Below are 16,324 nucleotides of genomic sequence, written 5' to 3'. Positions count from 1 at the left end.
GTTTATGGGTGATAGGCCGAAGAGAAATTCAATCTTGTACCTAGATTTTCAAGAGACCTTTCTAGAAATTACTGGTCATTCTAGGATCTCTATCTGACACATTGGATGTTGGTAACCACATTGTATCAAAATATGAGATATGAAGAGGGTTTCCATTTGGTTTTTATTGATACTCTTTTTGACAGGAATAAAGTGTGATTGCTTGCTAAACCTGTCGACTATTGTCCATATTCCCATATTCCCATGGATAGATTTTGATAATCCATGGATATACTCTCCCATGGTGAATTAGGGATTGGCAATGGCTGAAGTAACCTAGGTTGCTTCCTCATACTTGGTCTTGTTTCATGGTAGGCCAATAGAAGTACATCTCTACTCTTTGAAGAGTAGGTTGAATGCCTCTATGCTCCGGATAGGGAGGAGCATGGGATTCATACATGACTTTCTCACAAAGGGAGTGGATAACACATAGCCTATTGCCATGGGGAAGATAACCATAATTCAAGGTGCATGGTTCTTCTTTATTACCCAAGGCAAGAGCTGACATTACTTCTTTAAAGTTAGGGTTAGTAGCATACTCATCTATCATACAAGATAGATCATTGTGAGTTGCTATAGACACCGCATTGACTCTTGGTCAGTGTGAAAGTGCACCAGCCACTTGATTGTGATTACCAGCAATGTAAGCAATATGAAAATAAAATCACAAAATTAAAATTTTCCACCTTATTTGTTTGTTGGAGAGCTTGGTCTGCGTCATGAAGTACTTGAGACTTTGGTGGTTCATTTGCAAAATACATGGAGTTCCCAATAGATAGTGCTTCCATGTGTCTAGGGCATGTAAAATAGCTAAAAGCTCTTTTTTGTATATGCTCAAGACCTGCTCATTGACATTGAACCTTTGGCTCTCATATGCTATGGCATGCCCATCTTGAAGCAAGACTACTCCAAAGCAATCACCACAAGCATCACATTGGACCTCAAATGGCTTTGCGAGATCCAGAAGCATAAGAACTAATTGGAAGGTAAGATTCTCTTTGAGCTTGTCAAAAGCATTTTTCTCTTTAGCAATCCGTGAGTACTTAACATTCTTCTTTGTTAAGTCATGTAATAGTCTTGCTATTTGGGATAAATTTTCTATGAAGCATCTATAGTATGCACGCATACCAAGAAAGCTTCTTAGCTCATGTAGATTCCTTGGAATAGGCCATTCTTTTTATTACCTCCAACTTTGATGGATCCATACAGATACCATCTTGAGAGATAATATGACCTAAGTATTGAATCTCTTGACAAAAAAATCACATTTTTTTAAATTGATAAAAATCTTTTTCTCTCTCAAAGCTTGAAAAATTATCTGGAGATGTTGCTTGTGATCCTCCAAGGACTTGGAGTAGATGATGATATCTCAACAAACCTTCTAGTAAATTTGCGGTAGGGTCTAAATATTTTCTCCATTAAACGATTTAACATGGCTGGTGCATTAGTCAAGCCAAAAGGCATGACTAGATATTCATAGAGACCAAACATTGTACAAAATGTGTTCTTTAGGATATCTTCATTCACTATCCTTATGATGATAGCCAATTTTAATGTCAATCCTGCTGAAGTAGGTTGAACTTTGTAGCTTATCAAAAAGACCTTCTACCCACGATACATGAAATCTGTTTTTGATAGTGATATGGTTGATAGTCCACACACATGCGGTACGTACCATTTTTCTTTTGCACTAAAAGGACCGGAGAACAAAAGGGAGAGGAGCTAGGCCTCACCATCCCTTTGTCTACCAATCCTTGTACTTGCCTCATGATCTCCTCTTGTTGAGCTTGGAAACTTGATAAGGAGGTTTGTTAGGTGGTGAGCTTCCTAGTAGGACCTCAATTCGATGGTCATCATCTCCTCATTTTGGAGGTAAGTCCAAAGGGATATCATCAATGAAAACATATTGGAAAACATTTAGAAAATTGGACAAGTCTAACCCTTCTTGATTCCTACCAGCTTCATTTTATAGAACATTAGGACCTTTTATTGATTGTTTGACAAAAATCATGTATGCAAGAACTGAGCTTTTCATTGATTTTTCAAAGGAAGGAGAATTTAAAAGGGGTATGGCACGACCATGCTCATCAACATCTATGTACATGTTCTTTTTTCTATACTTCAAATACAACCTTCTTTCAGGGAACTTTACATTGACAGCCATACACTCAAACCATGGTGCCCCTAGGATGACTTCTTCATGCTTGAGAGGAGAGATGAATAAAAGTTCTTTGTCAACATAGCCTTGGCCATGAAGCCTCCATTTCCCAATCAAGGGAGTAACTACAACTTCTTTCCCCTTGAAGGCTCCATCGGCTACAACTACATCTCCCATCTCATGAGCTTGAACTCCTAACTTTGTGGCCAACTCTATGAATATGAAACTGTGAGTAGAGCCAAGGTCAAACATGATGTATGCATAATGCTCCCTTGCCTTTTCCCAAACATAGGAGAGAGGTGATTCTTTTCAATGAGCATCCTCTTTTGGAGCTTCAATTGTGGAAGCTCTAGGAGTCTCATTGCAGGAATTTCTTTTGGGTCCAGAACTGTCCTTCCTCCTAACACTTAAAACATTTGTGGTCCTTACAAAAATCCTCTAGCTCTTCAGCAGAGAATTTATTTTTACCGTTGTAAACTCCCTTCTCCTTGGAACGATTGTTCTTGTTGTTGTTGTAATTTCCTTGGGAAGAATTTTGGGAATTGTTCTTCCCCTTTTCATCATTTCAATCTTTGTTTTCCATGGGCTTGGCATTTTGTTTAGCCCCTTGTTGTAAATTGATGTGCGAAGCAACCATAGTGTGGTGGATTACTTTGGTGATAGAACTAGACCGTTTTTAGTTGACATACTCGGCCATTTCTTTAGGTAATCCCGCACAAAATTGTTGCTTTTCCTCAGCAAAGTCTATCTTTTGAAAGACGATAGCCTTGAGATGTAAATCCCAAAACTTGTCCACATATTTGTGGATAGACTTGTTGGAGAGTAGCTTCAAACTCTGCCATTTGGTAAGCACTTTGTTCTTTGCATCGCTTGCAATGAATTCCTTCATGATGGAAACTCGTAGAGTTTTCCATGTATTTGGGGCTTCACCATTGCCACAAAGGCTAGCCCACCATTGACAAGTATATTTTTGGAAGTGTATAGCTACATGACGTACCTTGGAGGAATCTGTGAAGCCCTCGTCTCCAAAGGCCGCATCAAATTGTTGGATGAAGGAAAATACTTTGTCGGTAGCATCAAAGGTCACATCATAGGTAAGAAAAGAGATAATATTTCCTCCCTCTTTGAATTTCTTAAGCTTTTGGGGCCTTTGCCATGTAGGGTAGGATTTTTGATGACCTCTCCTCTTGTATTCTCTAGGAGAATAGCTGTTGCTTTCATCAAAAGAGGAGGAAGGTGAAGAAGAAGGAGATGTTAACTGAGTCAATGTCAGTTAACAAGAGCTCCTAAAGACCGAAGATGTACGGATGCACATCGAGGATGAATGCAAAGAAGCAGTAAAGATTGGAGTTACACATTCTCCACGTTTTTCCCAAAATGGTCACGTATTGTAAATTCCCGATTTATTTCAAGCCATTGTAATATTTCTAATGTGTTAGGGCTCAATGGGAGTTCCAAATTGTAAGAAATAGGTCACTTACTGTGCCTAGGTTGCTGATTCAGTAAGTGGTGAGCCCTAAAGGACTTGGGCGCCCGGACATTGCATATTTTTACCCTAGGTATATAAGGCAGCGTGTAAAAGAAATTAGGTTTCTCAAGTCATTTGTGGAGAGCACTCTTTGGGGAGAGCTCTTGAGGTGTGTGGCTATGGAGTCCTTGAGCTTCTCCTTGCTCATGAGACTTGATTAACACTAATCAATGATTCATTCTCTCTCACTATGCTTCTCTCTCACCTCTTATGATTGCCTATGATGCTTAGATTAACTAGATCTTAACTAATTAGTGGTTAATCCCTCTCTAGTCTTGTGTGATTGCCCTCTTTTTCTTGTGTGTGCATGTAGGTTTGATTGGAGTGTGGTGCTCGATAGATATATGTGTGTGTGCTTGAGATTAGTGTGTTGCATGATAGGATTAGTGTTGTGTGCGTCTTGCAACACTATGATTGGGTTGATTGGAGGTGAAGAGAAGTGGATATGGATATTGCCCTTCATTGCGGCTTAGCTCCTCCATAGGCTGAGAAGCTCACCTCGTAGAGTTAACCATTTGTGTTGCTTTGATTAGCTCACTAACCATGTGAGTGTTTCCATGCCCTAGCCAGGTAGCTCATTCCTCCGGATTGATAATTTTGTTGGTCATTGGAGCTATTGCAACGATGGGACCCCCAACATTTGGCGCCATTGCCGGGAACGATGGCCTACACTAGTGTAATTGTGGCATAAACGAATGCATTCCCTCACTACTTTCACTACTAATTTCACTTGTGTGTTTATGTTTTTGAGGATTTTGAATGTGTGTGCATGAAGCATAATTCCCTAATGTGTGATCATATCTTGCCACTCTAATTTCTCACTAACCCCTTGCTAATTTGACTTATTTTTGCTAATTTGCTATGAAGGATTGGAGCATTCGACCGTCCAATTGATCTTCAACGGAAAGGTAATTAAGGTGGTATTCTCAACCTCCCTAGAATCTAAAGATGTGTAGAATTGTATAGAAATCCCACCATGATGCAATGTAATGTGATGCAATGTAATGCTATGCTATGTTGATGCAATGCAATGTTGATGTTATGGATTAAAAATTTTGCAATTTTTCGTTTTCAGGCCGTCGTAATGCCGAAATTTTTAAGAATTGGTGGCGTATGATTTGACAAGTTTCAATTGCTAATTGGTGATTTTAGGTTGTTAATTGGGTGCCTAATTGAGTTAATTGTATGCTTGGACGATCAATTTCAAGTGTGTATGCACTAAAATCAAGTGTGTATGCTAATTTTAGGTGTGTGTGCACTATTTTGCCCATGTTTGAGCACTAGAAATCAATGTGTGTGTTATGATTTTTCAATTGTGATGATTGATTTGTGTTGTGCTCATGCCTATCTATTGATTTGTGAAGTCACATTGCAAATCCGACAAATTTAACCCTTTTGTGTGCGCACCTAAAGATTGGTAAAAACTGCCAATTTTTTAGTATGTGTGTGTGTGTCTAAAAAAATGTTTAATTTGCATGGTTAATTTAATGTTTTGATTGCATGATTGATGTGTGTAATGATGAAATGCTGTGTTTTATGCGCTCAAAATAGGGATTTACACACTCTAATTGCGTCAATTTTTGACCTAATTTTGCCGGTTTAATTGCCTAGTCTTGATTTTATTGATAAAATTGTTGGCGATTGAATTGATGTGATTTCTGCGATTTTATTTGCCTGCACCATTCCCCAATTTGTGGAGAATTTGTAGAAAATTTTTGGGTATTTTTCGAATAGCTTTTGCAATGTTTTGGTAATTTTTTGCTAAGTTTTGCATTAATTTTTGGATAATTCCATAAAAATTTGATTTTACGATCTTTACGAGCCATTTTGTGTGTGCGAATTTACGGCATCATTTTGTTCGCATTTGTGCCCTCTTGGTCAAGTTTTGAGTGTTTTACTATTTTCGAAGGTCAGGTGGACAATTTTGTCAAAATTGATGTTTTCGATAAAATCTGCTATTTTCGGTGTGCTTCTACGTGTCGTAAATGCTTGATTGTGCATTACGATGATTTTCTAAAATTCCTAGAAGTTTTTGGGAAATTTTTGGACTTTTCTGACAAATTTTGGGATTTTCTGCCGATTTTTGGAGTTTTCAGCTAATTTTCGGCCCATTTTTGGCATTTCTTGGAAATTTGAAAATAAAAGATAAAAAAAAAACGGGTTTCGGGCTTCGGTACCGTGCCTCGAGGTGCATAAACTACTTCTTTTCTTCTTCTTCCTTCTAGGCGTGAACCCACCTCTCCCTCTCACTCTCTCTCTCTCTCTCTCTTCCCCTCACTCACACACACACACACACACACACACACACACACACACACACACACACACACACACACACACACACACTCGCATGCGTCCGTACTGTCGCTGATAGGCCCTGTCGGTAGTGCTCGAAAATCACAAACTTGGCAAACCTACTTATGTGAAACAACAGAGGTAAATTGACAAAATTTGAAGGTTTAGGGTAAAATTTTTCCAAAAATTTTGTAGGTTTTTTCACCTTCAAATATAAAATTTAGAGGTAAAATTCAAAATTTGTAGGTGGGATTACACTAAACCTAGGTTTTTATAGAGCCGGGCTATCAATTCTCTCTCTCTCTCTCTCTCTCTCTCTCCTCCCTCTAATTTTTTCACACTCTCTCTCTCGCCCTGCCTCTCTCCGTGAGAACACCCCCCCCTACTCCTTCTCTAACTCACACTCTCTCTCCTCCCTCCCTCTCTCTCTCTCTCTCTCTCTCTCTCTCTCTCTCTCTCTCACTAACTCACACTCTCTCTCTGTCTCTCTTGCTACACGCCAAGGCTGCCTCCAGCCTGCCGACTGCCACGTGGCCTCCCCGTACTGTTCCGTCCTCTACACTGCCAAAATCCCCACTCCCCGAGTCCCCCGCTACTGCCTGCTTCTGTGCGTGCGCGCGAGGTGCCTGCTGGCTGGCTGCCAATCCCAAATCAAGGCGCTATCTTCTTCGCGTGCACAGTCAACGCCAACGGCTCCCGCCAGGTAAAGTCTGCAAGACAAGTGCAGGTATTATTTAATTTAATTTCATTAAAAAATTTCAATTAAAAAAATCAAAAAACATAAAAAGTCTTTTAAAAATCTAAAAATAAAAACAATTAAATATTTCAAAATCCAATAAAAAGGAATAAATGATCAATTCTAAAAATAAAAAAACTCATAAAAAATTAAAAACTTCTTAGAAAATTATAAAAAACTAAAAAAAATTGACCAAAAAATTCACAAAATTATAAAAAAATTCAGAAATGGATAAAAAAAAGATTCCAATAATTCTAGAAAATTTGTAAAAATTTCAAAAATTCCACAGAAAACTCACAAACACTGTAAAAAATTCATTAAAAACAAATAAAACTCTAAAAAAAATTTTACATAGATATTCACCAAAAATGATAGAAAATTAGAAAAAGTCTTGAAAAATCATAAAAATTTCATAAGATGAATGGAAAAAATCCCAATAAATCACAAAATTCACAAAACCTTCAAAAGACTCCAAATAAATTATAAAAATTTACAAAAAATAGAAAAAGACTCAAAAAATCATTAAAATTTTAAAATTTTCACAAAAATTCATAAAAAAATTAAAACTTTTCCAAAAAATATTAAAAAAATCATAAAATTACCACAAAAATTTAGAAAATTTAAAATTTCACGAATAATTAGAAAAATAAAAAGAAAGTTGCTGAAAGTACCATAAATATTTGGAAAAAGCCAAAATGAGGCCGAAACACAAAAAACATACGCACCGCTGAAAAAAGTCACACGCCGGGCAAACCGCACAAAAGCCAACAAGTTGAAAAGGAAAGCCGAGAAGAGTACCGCACATCGAGCAGACCGTGCAAAAGAGAATTAGATCAGTCGAAAAAAGCGAAAAGGCCAACTGGAAGCCGTGGGCGGTAGACAAAATTTTAAATTTGTCAAAATCTCGCTGAAAATTGCAAATCACGAGGGATTGCAGATTAATCTGTTAAAGGCCTAGTTTTTCATCGTTTCAAAAGGTTGGAATTAATTTTGACACTGTCGAGTTAGGGTTAATCAACTCTTGCAAATCTGAAGAGCAGTCAACTGCAGAAGTGCTTTGCCACAAGCAGTTTTATCAAAACTGAGCAAGATAAATTCTGATAATCAATACCAGAATCTGCCAATTGACAGTTTTTGTGGATTAAGCCAACATGGACTTAAATCAAACCGAGAATTCAAGTACAGCAGAGCATGCTAGTAGTAGTGGCAACACATGCACAACTGCAACCAAGAAAATTTTATAGCTATATGGCTACAATGGGGATAAATTTTTGTACACAGATACAGAAGGTCATAGGTATTGTATGAGCAGTAAAAGTAGCACAGGAACCAAGATCCTATTGATCAAAGTAAAGCCAGATTCAGAGAACTCCCAGATATTCACAGACTTCAGTGGAGCCAGGTATTGCAAGCTTAAAGATGAGGTGCAGATAGAAGTTCAAAAAGTCAATCCAAGTGTTTATCCAGAGACCTGCACAAGTTCGCAAAACATACATTTAGTGCATATGCAATCAGGATCATTTTACATGGACTACAATGGTCAGATCTATAGTCGAGAGCCAAAATTGCAAGATCCAACATATCAGCCAATAGAATCCAGTCTGATTGGAGAACCAAGCCAAAGACGGTACAAAGGCCAAGATGGAGCAATCTATAGCTTGATGCTTAGTGTTCTAAAAGAAGATGCCAACAACTTGGCAAGTATAGAAGCTGAAACTTCTCAGCTAGAGCTTGACATGACAGAACCAAATGAAATACCACCAGTAATGGTGTATTGCTCAGATTGTGGGCGAAAAGGTGGACATTTTCCTGAAGATTGTCCAATAAATCTCGACAACAGGGACATATCAACCGCCAAGCAAGGCACATAGCAAATTGGAAATGGGAATCTCGATGTAAGTGCAACCGACTTGTCACTTTTATGGCAATCGGATGATTCTGCATTACCATTAGAAGCACCACTAAAAGCACTACAAGTTCAAAATCAGCATAAAGATGCACAAACACCCGAAAAGCTTAAAATTGATTCTTTGAACAAAAAATTCTTGCATGAATTTAGTCAAGGTGTCGAGATATCATCGAAGGTTGAAAAGACTGTTAAATTTGCAAATAATTTTGCATCCACTGACACAAGTGTGAAATTATTCACGAGTCTAAGGGACACATCAAGCAGAATGATGTTAGCTTTGTATGGTACACATAATACATGTGCACACTATGTAGACCAAAAAGGAAAACTATACAAAAAGGATCAACCAGTGTTTGAACAGCCCACATACTAGCTCATAGAAGTGAGTCCAGTGATAGATTAGGAAGGATGGTTCATTTCTGAGGAAAGAATCTATTATAGCCCATCCTATCTAGAGCTAAAGGATATTACCCGAGTGAATCTAGAAATCTGTTCAGAGCCAAACTCTCCTCCATTGAAAATCAAACTTCGATGTTGTGACCAAATGAACATATACTTTGATCAAAATAGTCGTAGATATAGACGAGAGTCTAGCATCTATGATGCCTTGGGTCCTGAAACCACAGAAGCTCATATCATAGGAGACCCATGGGATAGACAATATCAAGGTAAAGATGCTATCTACAGCTTGACTTGGGGAATAATTTGTCATGTTTCAAGAAGATACATAGGGAACTATGAAGAAGGCTCACAGATGCTAACCATCAACAGTGCTACCCAAAGTGTATCTTCACAATTCCAAAAGGTGAGACTAAACCAGAGCCAAAAAAAATTGAACTCTTACAATGAAGCAGGCTATAGTGATTACCCTAGGAAGGGGGGAGCTATAAATCCATCAAGCTCAGCTTATGTGCCAGGAAATGATCACCAGTTAGAAGCCCTAGAGCCTTTAACCAACAGACCCCTTCAAGGTAGAAACCATTATCATATGGTTGCTGGAAGTTTCCAATTGACCCAAGTTCCATCAGAGTCTGCAGACAAATGCTTATATGAAGATCATCAGGGACAAAAGTTTCAACTGATCTCCACAAGTCAGAGTCAAAATCCGACAAAGCCCATAGTGTTCAAACAGTTACATGTGATCAAGCTCACATATGTATATCAAGATGCACATGGTAACGAATATCAGCAAGTTCATGACCTTGTTCAAACCCCTACAGATGGCCCAACTTAAGTCAAAGACTATTTGAAGATGATGCAAAGCCTCAAGCTGCCAAAACCGGTGACACAAAAGTCAAAGTCAATAGAAGCTAAAGTCAAGAAAGCTATAGAAAGGTCACCACCAAAATCTCCTCCGAAGAGATAGATTTTGCCAGAGAGTACAATGGATCTTTTAAGATCAAAATTTACTCAGATGCAAGTAGACAATGCTCATCAGTTGCAGACAAAAAGTGCATTATCACAATCATACGAGTCAACATCAATTGAAGCAAGTGATCAAAGCAAGGAAAATATAGACAAAGCTGAACCAAAGGACACTACCACAACAAAAGCAGTCATTAGTGAACACAAAGAAAAATTGTCAAGAGAAGTAAAGCTCGATTTTTAGTTAGACAAGAACCTCATGTTTGTTCGCACTTGGAAAGGCTGTGGCCAACCACAGTTGGGAGAGGCTCATGCATTTGTGAGCATATCTGGAGACAAACGAGCAGAATGCTGGGGAATCATCTCCATCACCCTTGAAGTAAGTTCACAGATCATCATAGCTCAATTCCACATGATCACAGCAAAAGATATGCCAAAAGACATCATGATGGGAATGCCAATGGCCCAGAAGATGTTAGAGATACAGAATGTAAACAAAATGCAGTCTTTAGAGACAATCAAGAATGGAGATCAACACTGGTCACCTGCAGATGACAACACAAAGTCCTCAAGCACAGTTAAAATGGAGACCGATGCCAAAGCAAATCTTATTGAAGATGATTCATCTCCATCGATTAGAACTTCAGAAGAGATTAAAGCAAATCAAGCAATAGCAAGTGCAGATCAAACAGAGCAAAGAACAACCACGAAAGCTATTGAACAGAGAATGCCACCAAAGACAGAAGTAAAGAAGAATGAAGTTGTAGACAACCAAGAAGCTATAGGAAGTCCACAAATCCAGACATTGCCAGTCGAATCAACCGATACAAGTCAGATTGGAAAGCAGAGTCTCAAGTCCCCCTCCATAGGGACATAGTTAGATCAAGACGAGACCATGGAAAAAGCTGGACAAAGATCTTCAATAGAACAAAAACTTCCAGATTCACAGTTGTAGAAGTCACAAGGATCAAAGATAAATCTTGCAGACAAAGGTAAAGCTAAAGTGGAACCTTCACCGACTAGCAAAGAAGGTGTGACAGCATATGCCTCTACATCAAAGAACCCTCATGGATCAGCTTCTTCAAGCAAGCCAATCTTTCAAAACTTCGAGTCAACTACTGACCCAACTGAACCCTCTAAGGAGACACCCAGAAAAGCAAAGGTATATCAGCCAAAGTACTCAAGAAAGCAAAGGAAATTCAAGCAAGTGTTTGTTCTGACCAGTTTAGTTAAAGTCAATAATCTAGTTTGGATTCAGGACAGGAGATCAACACATGAAGACAAACACATGGGATGGATAGCATCACAATGGATCTTAAAAGAACAAGAGTACTATAGAGGTAACAGGCAGATATGGGTATCAAAACCGCAGGTTAGAGCATATGAAGCAATGTCAAGTCCCTCCCAAGAAAGAAGGCCCACGAGGTATCAACCTCGACAATATCCTAGGATACCTAAGAAGCAGGTATACAAAAAAACAACATCAAAAGATGCTGAAGTCTACCACAACTCACAAGAGGATACAGAACAGAGACGAATCTCAAATGATCTCCTCTTGGACAAGGATTCTACACGGGCTATACAAAGATTTGGCTACCAGTCAACCACAATCCAGGCAGCTACACCAGACCTGCATGAACACCTCAAGAAATCAACAATACCTAGAGCTAAAAAAAGTCAACAATAGAGTTACAAAGGTACTCAAGAGATTTGGATTCCTAAGTCTTCCAATGCTCCTAGTCAAAAGCCAGATGCCGATAGTAAAAAGAGGCCTACAACAACATCAAAGACTCCTTACAAGATGCCCAATTGGAGAATCAAAATCATAATGGAGTCTTCACAGTCAAAGAAGGACAACCCAACCAATGTGAATGCATATTCAAAGGTGATAAAACAGGTATGGCAAAAGAAACCTTCAATGCCAACTTGGTCCTTCACTAATCCTCTTTTTGAGGATTCAAGCTTACTTTTACCAGAAGAAATGTTTGTAGTAAGCACAAGAATGTAAACACTCAAGCCTCCAGGGTGCAAAAAACACTCTTTGGCATAGTCAGAGTCAGGCTGTTGAGCCATGAAATGAGAAAAGCATTAGTCCCAAAGCTTCAAGTCATATCAAACTCTATGCTAAGAGTCGTAGTTATTAGGCTTACGCTCAAGATGAAAAAGTTGAGAATATCTAAACTCATGTCACTCATGCTGGATGAGATAAGCATAAGAGTCGAAGTCTATTAACTTACAAATGGTGGAGTGTCGTAGAGTCCAACACTCACGCACAATGCACAATAATATGAGAGCACATATCCTCGTCAACGCAAACCATTTTTAAAGGGGTGCCAGCTTGCAAAGCCATGTCATATGCTTTTATAGCTACACCATCTTTCTGAAGATCCCTTCAAAATATTTCTTGGACAGCATATTGTTTTCCATTCATTTCTGTGTATGCATAAATAGGATGTCCCATCATTGGACATATGCATTAGACACTCTTTTTGCTTCCACCTATGCACCTTGAATGGACTACAACAGGCAAACCAATGTTCCATCATGCTACCCTCTCATATTTGCTGCGCTTTTAATTCCATGTCTATCAGCAAATAATCCCTTGAGTACTTTATTAATATATCCCATGCTAATAAGTACTCCAATAATGTGCGTATCCCAAAGGCAGTTTTTTCCCACTGGGTTTTTTTCCTTTGATCATCCAGGTTATAGACCTAATTTAGAACCTCATCATTCTATTTCCCTTGTAAATATTTTTCATAAATAAACAGAAGCCTCCTCATTATGCTATTACAACGGACAAATGCAACATCATCTCTCACATCATACATATTCATACCAATGAAGATGCTGTAACAAATTGAACCTCATCAACAAATTCAATGACAAATGAAGAAAATCAGCCCATCAACAATTAATCAAAACCTTTCCTTGCCTCCACGGACACCTTTCAACAGTGCCCGAGGACGGGCACTAAAATAGGAAGGGGAGAATGTTAACTGAGTCAATGTCAGTTAACAGAAGCAACTAAAGTTTGAAGACGTACGGATGCACATGAGGATAAATGCAAAGAAGCAGTAAAGATTGGAGTTACACATTTTCCCAAAATGGTCACGTATTGTAAATTCCCGATTTATTTCAAGCCATTGTAATATTTCTAATGTGTTACGGGCTCAATGGGAGTTCCAAATTGTAAACAATAGGTCACTTACTGTTCCTAGGTTGCAGATTCAGTAAGTGGTGAGCCCTAAAGGCCTTGGGCGCCCGGACATTGCATATTTTTACCCTAGGTATATAAGGTAGTGTGTAAAAGAAATTAGGGTTCTCAAGTCATTTGTGGAGAGCACTCTTTGGGGAGAGCTCTTGAGGTGTGTGGCTATGGAGTCCTTGAGATTGTCCTTGCTCATGAGACTTGATTAACACTAATCAATGATTCATTCTCTCTCACTATGCTTCTCTCTTACCTCTTATGATTGCCTATGATGCTTAGATTAACTAGATCTTAACTAATTAGTGGTTAATCCCTCTCTAATCTTGTGTGATTGCCCTCTTTTGCTTGTGTGTGCATGTAAGTTTGATTGGAGTGTGGTGCTCGATAGATCTATGTGTGTGTGTTTACGATTAGTGCGTTGCATGATAGGATTAGTGTTGTGTGTGTCTTGCAATTGTAGTGTGTGATTTGGTTGATTGGAGATGAAGAGAATGTTGGGGTGTAGGCCAGGTGGCCATGGGAAGCCACCCTTCTACAATTGATTTCTCTTAATCAATATAGGGAGAAAAAGAGGAAGTGTTGACTCTTCTCTTTCTTCTCCACTAACCCAAACATTGGCTGTCTGTGTATAATCCCCTTCCCCATTCTCTTCTTCTCCTCTCTTGCACACACTCCGTACACACGCACTCTACAATTGGTATCAGAGCTGCGGCGACGAACCACGCACGCGATCGCCCTCGGACGATCGACTCAGAAGCGACAGAGCTCGCGAGCTATGGTGGAGCTCGGAGCTTGTGCTTGAGCTTGGCGGTGGCAGCGGATCCGACACGGATCAGAGCACTCGAAGGAGATCAGACTATTTCTCAGATTCTTGACGCATGTTCTTGCTCAAAGATCTTCCAAGTGAGGAAGCGCCATCAGACACATTCTGATCAGCTGCCGATGCCATGGAGCAAAAATCAAAGCCCAGATTTCCCACAGAAGAAGCAAGAATCAAAGCCTGACAGCTCAAATTCAACCGAAATTTTAGATTACAAGGCCAAATTCAACCTGCATTTCAGCTTCGGTGCCTGGATTGAGCAATCTGCATCGCAATTTCACCAAATTCAGCTCCTAAGCTGCTTAGCAAATCCCAATTGAGGCTACTTGAGAACAAAATTGAGTCCGCTGCTTCATTGTTCTAGCTACAGAAGCTGAATTAGGAGGTCCACCACCTGAATTCAGAGCAAGAGAAATCACATTCCATTTAGCAGACATCTCGTTTCTTGAAAGGAAAGCTCAGTCCAACGATGGTGGTGGGACTGCCGCAATGCGGAGGTAGTACCAGGTAAAGAGGAAGGGGGAAGCAGGCGCAGACACTTCGATGTGTAGCAAGGCAAGATCATGTGCTGCGAAGAGCGGACCATGATGCAAGCTCAACAAGGAAAGCCTCGGACATAGAGGGCGCAATCGGGCAGAAGGCAAAGCCTTGGAGGTTTTGGGGCACATTCGAGTTGGGAAGGAATTGAAGCCATTGAGAGCAGCAGGCAGCAGAGCGGAGCCGAGTAGAGAGATTGCAATCGAATGCATAAGCAAATGCATGCAAGTCCGAGAGCTGCAGGAAATTGAGCAAGCCGAGATGCAGCAGAGCCCACACACACACACATAGTCATTGCAGATTCAAGCAGCGCTACACACACACTCACTGTGTGTGCTTGCTCGTCAGCGCTGGCACAGACTCAGTAATAAGCAATAAAAATCGATTTTTTTTTCCTTTGAGCCATAAACTTTTTGTGTGCAAGGGTTCATTCCCACAGAGAGCCCTCGACAAAGCCCATTTTGATGCTCCGACCCCCGACTCCTCTCCTCGAGCTCGTAAAAAGGAAGCTTCTCAAAAATTTGCAGCTTGTGGGATAGAGAGAGAGAGAGAGAGAGAGAGAGAGAGAGAGAGAGAGAGAGAGCTTGACACCGTGCTTGCGAGAGAGCACAAGCAACCGAGTCCGAAAAATTTGAAAGCAATCTTCTCAGATCGAGCAAAATCTGCGATCGATACCGATCCGACTCGGTATTGGCCGCTCGAGCATTGGCGTTTTACGGCTACTCCGCTAGCCACTTCCGCCCGACGGCGGAAGGCAACATCGACATCGACACCGCTCATGCACACTGGCTCGACACTCCTCATTGCGGCGGATTTGCGACATCCGACCCAGACACCGGGCGCTTCCCCACACGAGCGCGTTCCCGCGATCGACGACCGTGCTTGTGACATGCGCGGGTGAGGTACCTCTATCATAGAGGAGTGACACCTGGCATCGGCACCGAGAGCACCGATTGTGCAATATGACCCAGTTTACGGATACGACGCCTTTGGCGGCTATTCGACTTTCATATTTCTGCCCGACGTCAGAAATCGGCACATAGCGACACCGACACGCAGGTTACAGGCTACAGGGGGGTTTTTCAGCCCATTCACTCATAGATTCTCCAAGTTACCAGACACAGCGCTTTCACAGGTGATTTGGCAGTCATTTCGACAGCAGATTCTCTACGAACACATGCATTGACAGATGCAGTTTGTTGCAAGCACACCTAGTGCTACTGAGCTCTTTTGAGAGCAGATATTCCCGCAGGGATCACTTTCACTGCATGCAGCAGTTCTTGGCGCCTGTTTGAGCGCAATTTTACTCATGTACGCTGAGTTGCGGACACTGCCCACTGTACTACGTGTGGAGCCATTTTTGGCTATTTTGGCAGTTTTTCCCGGCCGCTTCTGAGACTCGGATCGGAAGAGCCCTTTCTGAGACCGTGGCTAGTCCATTTGTGTCTGCATTAGCCTTTGGAGGGTCGATAGCGTGAGGTTTTCTTTGAGTTGGGGTGTGCTCGAATGTTGAGACACCTTTGGTGATACAGGTAGCTGGAGTTCCCCTTTTTCGGTACCCTCGCCATAGGATATGTATCTGGACGGTTATTTATTCTTTTGACGCCGAGTTGGCACTCACATAGCAGTTGCTTTGTGCAGCAGATGCCCAGTTAGTGCAGTTGGCACATTTATATACATTTTGAGTTGAGTTTTGACTCCTCATACAAAGGAGACTCTGTCGGAT

Source organism: Adiantum capillus-veneris, chromosome 13 (assembly GCF_014529385.1).
Source record: "Adiantum capillus-veneris isolate H3 chromosome 13, ASM1452938v2, whole genome shotgun sequence".
NCBI lineage: Eukaryota > Viridiplantae > Streptophyta > Polypodiopsida > Polypodiales > Pteridaceae > Adiantum > Adiantum capillus-veneris.
This window is presented reverse-complemented; position numbering follows the sequence as displayed.